The sequence below is a fragment of the Nerophis ophidion genome, linkage group LG11 (genome assembly GCF_033978795.1).
Source record: "Nerophis ophidion isolate RoL-2023_Sa linkage group LG11, RoL_Noph_v1.0, whole genome shotgun sequence".
NCBI lineage: Eukaryota > Metazoa > Chordata > Actinopteri > Syngnathiformes > Syngnathidae > Nerophis > Nerophis ophidion.
In genome coordinates this window covers 4,910,852-4,918,910 of record NC_084621.1, presented here as the reverse complement: position 1 = coordinate 4,918,910, position 8,059 = coordinate 4,910,852, and the positions used below count along the sequence as shown (strand labels likewise).

General features: G+C 40.2%; 1 long non-coding RNA gene across 1 annotated transcript in view; it reads left to right on the top strand.

Annotated features, from left to right (window-relative positions):
- The first annotated feature begins 1,476 nt into the window (after positions 1 to 1,476).
- Positions 1,477 to 8,059, top strand: part of LOC133562437 (uncharacterized) — a 43,533-nt gene continuing 36,950 nt past the window's right edge. Inside the window, exon 1 of the long non-coding RNA XR_009808900.1 lies at positions 1,477 to 1,636. This is a non-coding gene — a long non-coding RNA (uncharacterized LOC133562437). The remainder of the gene's footprint in view (positions 1,637 to 8,059) is intronic.

The following is an 8,059-nucleotide window of genomic DNA, read 5'->3' as shown; positions in this document are numbered from 1 at the left end:
GACTCTACTGTTGACATGTCTAATTAGGAGGTGTGTGTGTGTGTGTGTTTTTGTGTGTGTGTGTACACTACAAGTTTTCGCTTCGTCTAATGCAGGGGTGTCCAAACTTTTTCCACAGAGGGCCGCACACGGAAAATTTAAGCATGCGGGGGCCATTTTGATATTTTTCCATTTTCAAACCATAACAAAATATGGGGATTTTATTTTTTTTTTAATCCTGAGGGCTCCTGAGGAGCATAGAGGGTCTCAGTCACTAAAATGTTAAAAATAAGTTTAATAATTATTATTATTATTTTATTTAATGCTTACAGTAAATCTCTATATCAACTTGAGTTTGATATAAAGTAAAACAAATAAGGTTTTATGCCTTTTCTGTCAAAGACGACTTTGTTTTTTTATAGTAAAACCGAAATATGCAGTATTTAGATGGATAGACAGATAGTTCTTTATTGATTCCTTCAGGAGAGTTCCTGTATTTAGCAATTAAAGCCCTCAAATATGAATAATGCAGGACACCATTGATTTGAATTATTTAATATTTTGGGATAATCACACTGAAAAGTTAAATAAAATCCTACTAAATATTTGAGATCCGAAAGGTTCCCCACTCATAAAGTGATATGTTTTTATTAGTTTTCAAGATCAACTTCCGATTTACAGTATCTGTCGATTTTAAGTTTGAACTATTATTTTGTTTGTTTTATGCTTTTTGGTCAAAACTTTGATGTTTTTGTATGGCAACCACACAACATACGCAATATTTTTTCCACAAAAAAAATTCCAAAGTGATCATTTTTAGGTAATAATTCATTATAACATTGATTTTTTTTGTCCTTTTTTTGGGAGCAATGAAAAAAAAGAAAATAAAGACAAAAGGAAAAAAAAAACTGCCTGCACGGCAGCTTTGTGTCAACATTGCCACTTTTTCTCATTAGAATTGACCTCATTCCACTTTTTTTGAATGTTTTTTATTTTTATTTTTGCAATGCTATCGATTTTGCAATTTTTGTAAAATGTGTGGTGGGCCGGTAAACGATTAGCTGCGGGCCGCAAATGGCCCTCGGGCCGCACTTTGGACACCCCTGGTTTAGTGCTCTTTGTTTTGCCTTGCGTCCGTCCCTAATATTCTATTCTAATAAAAGGGCCATCTCATTTGCACATTGTCTGTCGTCCCCGTCAACTACCACCTTATGGATCTGTGACTAAAGTTAACACAATCATTGGAACACAGACAGCAAATAACAGATTTTGGCACAAATGACACGTCCTCATAAACATGCTGGCTGTACCATGAAATATTTAACGTGGACCCCGACTTAAACAAGTTGAAAAACTTATTCGGGTGTTACCATTTAGTGGTCAATTGTATGGAATATGTACTGAACTGTGCAATCTACTAATAAACGTTTCAATCAATCAATCAATCATTAGGACGCTTACAGCCAATAGAAACAAGTTCCCGCCTCCAATTGTCAAACTAGCCAATGGGATTTGTCAAAAATCCGGAAGAGGAAGTCTAGGTTTTAAGATTTTTGGTTGAAACTATTTCAGTGTAACCCCAAATAATGGACTACAATTTAAAAAAATGTGACTTTGTTCATAAAAAACAACAAAGAATTGACAGAAAACAGCAAAGGTAAGACAAGATGTGTGCCACTAAATGCTACTTTTTGTACTGTTTTGCTTCCATGTCCATAAGAATAACACTGTCATAGTTTGAAGTGGCTAACGTTAGCTTCAAGCTAGGAAAAGTTTATTTGTGAAAGTCTAATATTTTCATGGACTTACTTAACATGTTTGCTGTTCTTCAAGTCTTTGCATGTTTTTAAGTTTTGCCCATTTAAGTGCTGGAGCTTAATTGCCCTCAAAGTGGGGTTTTTTCTGAGCTTATAGCTGATGTTAGTATAGCATAGGCATCCATCCATCCATTTTCTACCGCTTATTCCCTTTTGGGGTCGCGGGGGGCGCTGGCGCCTATCTCAGCTACAATTGGGCGGAAGGGGGGGTACACAATGGACAAGTCGCCACCTCATCGCAGGGCCAACACAGATAGACAGACAACATTCACACTCACATTCACACACAATTTAGTGTTGCCAATCAACCTATCCCCAGGTGCATGTCTTTGGAAGTGGGAGGAAGCCGGAGTACCCGGAGGGAACCCACACATTCACGGGGAGAACATGCAAACTCCACACAGAAAGATCCCGAGCCTGGACTAGAACCCAGGACTGCAGGAACTTCGTATTGTGAGGCAGACGCACTAACCCCTCTGCCACTGTGAAGCCCAATAGGCATATTGATGTTTAATCAATCGAATAATCAATATTTATTTATATAACCCTAAATCACAAGTGTCTCAAAGGGCTGCACAAACCACAACGACATCCTCGGTAGAGCCCACATAAGGGCAAGGAAAACTCACACCCAGTGGGACGTCGGTGACAGTGATACAATTACTAGTTATAATTTCAGCATAGGAGTGATTGAAAATCCCTCATTGACATTATCATTATCATTATACATTATATATATATATATATATATATATAAAAGAACGATAGTGTCACAGTGGCTTACACTTGTATCGCATCTTATAAGCTTGACAACACACTGTGTCCAGTATTTTCACAAAGATAAAATAAATCATTTTTTTGGTTCGTTTAATAGTTAAAACAAATTTACATTATAGCAATCAGTTGATAAAATATTGTCCTTTACAATTTTATAAAAGCTTTTTTTTTTTTAAATCTACTACTCTGCTAGCATGTCAGCAGACTGGGGTAGATCCTGCTGAAATCCTATGTATTGAATGAAAACAGAATCATTTTGAATCAGAGAAATATCGTTTTTGAATCGAGAATCGATATATAATTGAATCGCGACCCCAAGAATCAATATTGAATCGAATCGTGGGACACCCAAAGATTCGCAGCCCAACTTTTTGCTCTACAAGGCGAAGTTATGAACAATTTGAAGACCAGAAATGGACACTTTCCCTCATACCAAATATACTAAATAATATTGTGATGGGGCTTCACGGTGGAAGAGGGGTTAGTGCGTCTGCCTCACAATACGAAGTTCCTACAGTCCTGGGTTCAAATCCAGGCTCTGGATCTTTCTGTGTGGAGTTTGCATGTTCTCCCCGTGAATGCGTGGGTTCCCTCCGGGTACTCCGGCTTCCTCCCACTTCCAAAGACATGCACCTGGGGATAGGTTGATTGGCAACACTAAATTGGCCCTAGTGTGTGAATGTTGTCTGTCTATCTGTGTTGGCCCTGCGATGAGGTGGCGACTTGTCCAGGGTGTACCCCGCCTTCTGCCCGATTGTAGCTGAGATAGGCGCCAGCGCCCCCCGTGACCCCAAAAGGGAATAAGCGGTAGAAATGGATGGATGGATGGATGGATTTTTTTGGTTCGTTTAATAGTTAAAACAAATTTACATTATTGCAATCAGTTGATAAAATATTGTCCTTTACAATTTTATAAAAGCTTTTTTTTTTTTTAAATCTACTACTCTGCTAGCATGTCAGCAGACTGGGGTAGATCCTGCTGAAATCCTATGTATTGAATGAAAACAGAATCATTTTGAATCAGAGAAATATCGTTTTTGAATCGAGAATCGATATATAATTGAATCGCGACCCCAAGAATCAATATTGAATCGAATCGTGGGACACCCAAAGATGCGCAGCCCAACTTTTTGCTCTACAAGGCGAAGTTATGAACAATTTGGAGACCAGAAATGGACAATTTCCCTCATACCAAATATACTAAATAATATTGTGATGTATATCGTTATTATATACCGTGATATGGTACAGGGGGAATTGAAGACAACTATACCATAGTACTGTTATATACACAACAACATGTCATATACAACTGTGGATCGTAGACTCTGATTCTCAAGTATCTCTGGGTGGTTTACAGCCATGATCCTAAAAGTAATAGGAGATTCAGGTTAACAAGTCAGACTCCAGTGTGATCAGTCGTAGTGTTCTTCTGCGTATGTGCGGACTACACATGGCCTCAGTCCCCCTTGGCAGATTTATGTGTGTTCTAACAGCAGGGCATCCACCTGGACAAACACTGTCTCTTATTGCTACTCATTGTGCTAACAAGTCGTGGATCTGTAGAAAAAGGGAGCATGTCAGCCTTGGAAAACACGTATACATCTCAACTGGGAGTTTTTACAGAACAGCCATGGCGTTTGCGCTCTGAACAACCAGTAGAGAGAAGAAATAATAGACAGGGACACCATGCATTTGTTGTGACTGCGCTTTGTGCACGTTGTAAAAAGTGGCTTCATGCCGGATGTCCTGGAGGTGTTAAGGAGGTCAACTTGGGGAACTGGCCCCCTGAAGTCTCGCATTAGACTGTTTGCACTCTGCGGTGACAGGGTGAGGAGCTATGGATTGACCTGCACGCGAGCACAAAGATGCACCTGTTGCTTTTTGTTGTTTGCTTGAGTACATGGCAACTATAAGAGCCGTATAGTTACTGTTGTGCAAACAGTACAAGTGAGGATAGCCATTAGAAAATTTCTAGCAGACGTTCGGTAGTTTCTGACCTTTCTTCTCAGCCTTGTAAAAATGAACAAACAGCTGTGTGGGGAAATGTTCCGTATGCGTGCAGACTGTTTGGCAGGCCTTGCTTACAATGGACGTTCTTTTTATGGGTGACAAACTCTAAGTGTTATGGCAGCACACACTCTTGAAACTATATTTCACACACACAGTGAGCTTCCACATGGTGTGCAAGTGTAAGCTATTGAATGTCGGAGGCACATGTGTAGGGTGGTAATGCAACGTTTGACCGGAAACTTCGATCCGGTCGACTCTTAAAAACTACTTTTTAAACTGTCGCCATCATATTGGTTTTAAAATGTTTTAAAATATTTTACCATTACCAATTGTAAAACCAAAGTCAGCAAAAAACATAAAACACTCTCTTAGTACCTTCTTTTAAAGGCCTACTGAAATGAGATTTTCATATTTAAACGGGGATAGCAGGTCCATTCTATGTGTCATACTTGATCATTTCGCGATATTGCCATATTTTTGCTGAAAGGATTTAGTAGAGAATATTGACGATAAAGTTCGCAACTTTTGGTCGCTAATAAAAAAGCCTTGCCTGTACCGGAAGTAGCAGACAATGTGCGCGTGACGTCACCGGTGTGAGGGCTCCTCACATTTATAATGTGAGCCACCAGCAGCAAGAGCTATTCGGACCGAGAAAGCGACAATTTCCCTATTCATTTGAGCGAGGATGAAAGATTCGTGGATAAGGAAAGTTAGAGTGAAGCACAAAAAAAAAAAAGAAAAGGCGACGGCTCCAGGCGGTGACAGTGGGACCGTTTCGGATGTAATTGGACACATTTACTAGGATAATTCTGGAAGATCCCTTATTTGCTTATTGTTTTAATAGTGTTTTAGTGAGATTGTAAAGACATACCTGAAAGTCGGATGGCTGCGGTGAACGCCAGTGTCTCTCACAGCTGCCTTCTTGAGCTGCAGGAGGAAGTCCCATAATCCACTGAAGTCTCCGGTAAGAGCCGACTTAATATCACAATTTTCCCATCCAAAAACTTGCTGGTTGACGTAGAAAACATGTTCGCTTGACCGCTCTGTGTTAAAGCTTCACAACAAACAAAGAAACACAGGCTGTGTCTCGGTTGCTAAAGGCAGCTGCAATCCACCGCTTTCCACCAGCAGCATTCTTCTTTATAGTCTCCATTATTAATTGAACAGATTGCAAAAGATTCAGCAACATAGATGACCAAATTACTGTGTAATTATGCGATGAAAAGAGACGACTTTTAGCCGTGTGTGGTACTGGGCTAATATGTCCCCTCCAACCTGAGACGTCACGCGCACGCGTCATCATTCCGCGACGTTATCAACAAGAAACTCTGCGGCAAATTTAAAATTGTAATTTAATAAACTAAACCGGCCGTATTGGCATGTGTTGCAATGTTAATATTTCATCATTGATATATAAACTATCAGACTGTGTGGTCGCTAGTAGTGGCTTTCAGTAGGCCTTTAATGACAGATGAGGCTGAGTTGTTTTTGCATTAAAATATCTTTGCTTGTCTTGTAACTTGACTGGTAATTTTAATGTTGACATCTTGGCCAAGTATTGCTTAAAAACTTTTTTTTTTTTTTATTAAATCAACACAAAAACACACAAAATACACTTTCCATCAGTGCATCAACCCCCCAAAGAAAACCCCTCCCTCCCCCATTCACACCCATCCACACCCACTCACACAAAATAGGGTTGTTTCTTTCTGCTACCAAAATTCTGGTTCCCACAACATATATAACAGTCTGCAAGGGACACAGTCCCTGAAACACACATGATTGTGTGTGTCGCCGGTCCACTAACACTATCATTAATTACTATTTTTCATGTAATTGTTTTATATGATTTTACTTTCTTTTTTATCCAAGAAAATGTCATTGTTTTCCTTTTTTTTTCAATCTCATTTTATTTTATTAAAAAAAACAAAACAAAAAAAAAACCTTATATTCATCAGACCAGGTTGTTAATGAAATTAGACTTGTCTAAAAGGTTTTTAAAACCAGGTCCAGTCCAGACAATGTCCAAGTCAGGCTCAGCAACACACACCCTCATCCATGTACAACAACAAAAATTAGGGAAACAGATTGCATATAAGTTATAAACAAAATTACATTTTCATAAAAAGCATTTGTGTATAGTCCATATTATGTCCAAGTCAGACTCAACACACACCTTCATTTTGTACACTCAAAAATAGGGAACACAACAACAGATAGCATAAAAACTGTTTCAATAAATAAAGTAGATTAAAACTTAAGTCTACACATCCATCTTCTTCCGCTTATCCAAAGTCGAAGCCCAGACTTCTCTCTCCCCAGTTTCTTCTTCCAGCTCTTCCCGGGGGGATCCCGAGGACTTCCCAGACCAGCTGGGAGACATAGTCTCTCCACCGTGTCCAAAGTCTGTCCTACCACTTGAACTCGCCCTAAACGCCTCCCCGGCTTATTAACTTACTGTAAAACATGCTTTTAATTTGTGAAAGTAGAATTGTACACGGGAACACATGAAGAACATGTAAAACATCCATCCATCCATCCATTTTCTACCGCTTATTCCCTTTCGGGGTCGCGGGGGGCGCTGGCGCCTATCTCAGCTACAATCGGGCGGAAGGCGGGGTACACCCTGGACAAGTCGCCACCTCATCGCAGGGCCAACACAGATAGACAGACAACATTCACACACTAGGGCCAATTTAGTGTTGCCAATCAACCTATCCCCAGGTGCATGTCTTTGGAAGTGGGAGGAAGCCGGAGTACCCGGAGGGAACCCACGCATTCACGGGGAGAACATGCAAACTCCACACAGAAAGATCCAGAGTCTGGATTTGAACCCAGGACTGCAGGACCTTCGTATTGTGAGGCAGACGCACTAACCCCTCTGCCACCGTGAAGCCTACTATATAAGCAAAACATAGTATTAAAATTGTAATATCAATCAATCAATCAATGTTTACTTATATAGCCCTAAATCACTAGTGTCTCAAAGGGCTGCACAAACCACTACGACATCCTCGGTAGGCCCACATAAGGGCAAGGAAAAACTCACATCCAGTGGGACGTCGGTGACAATGATGACTATGAGAACCTTGGAGAGGAGGAAAGCAATGGATGTCGAGCGCGTCTAACATGATAATACAAGAAATACTTGAAAAAGTTATAAAAAGAAGAAAAACTTCTTACTTTTATTTCAGTGGTTGGCCGGCAGCTGGCGTTGAAGAAGGAAGGAGGAAGTCCCAATATGGAGACCACTATGTTGCTTAGTTATTACTGTCAGTTTCATAGTAGAATACCCTTTTCATCCTTACCCTTGATGATATCCCCACTGAGCATTTTACAACTTCTAATTTCATGTCACTTTTTACGGTTTAGCTCGGTTGGTACAGCGGCCGTGCCAGCAACTTGAAGGTTGCAGGTTCGATTGCCGCTTCCGCCGTCCTAGTCACTACTGTTGTGTCCTTGGGCAAGACACT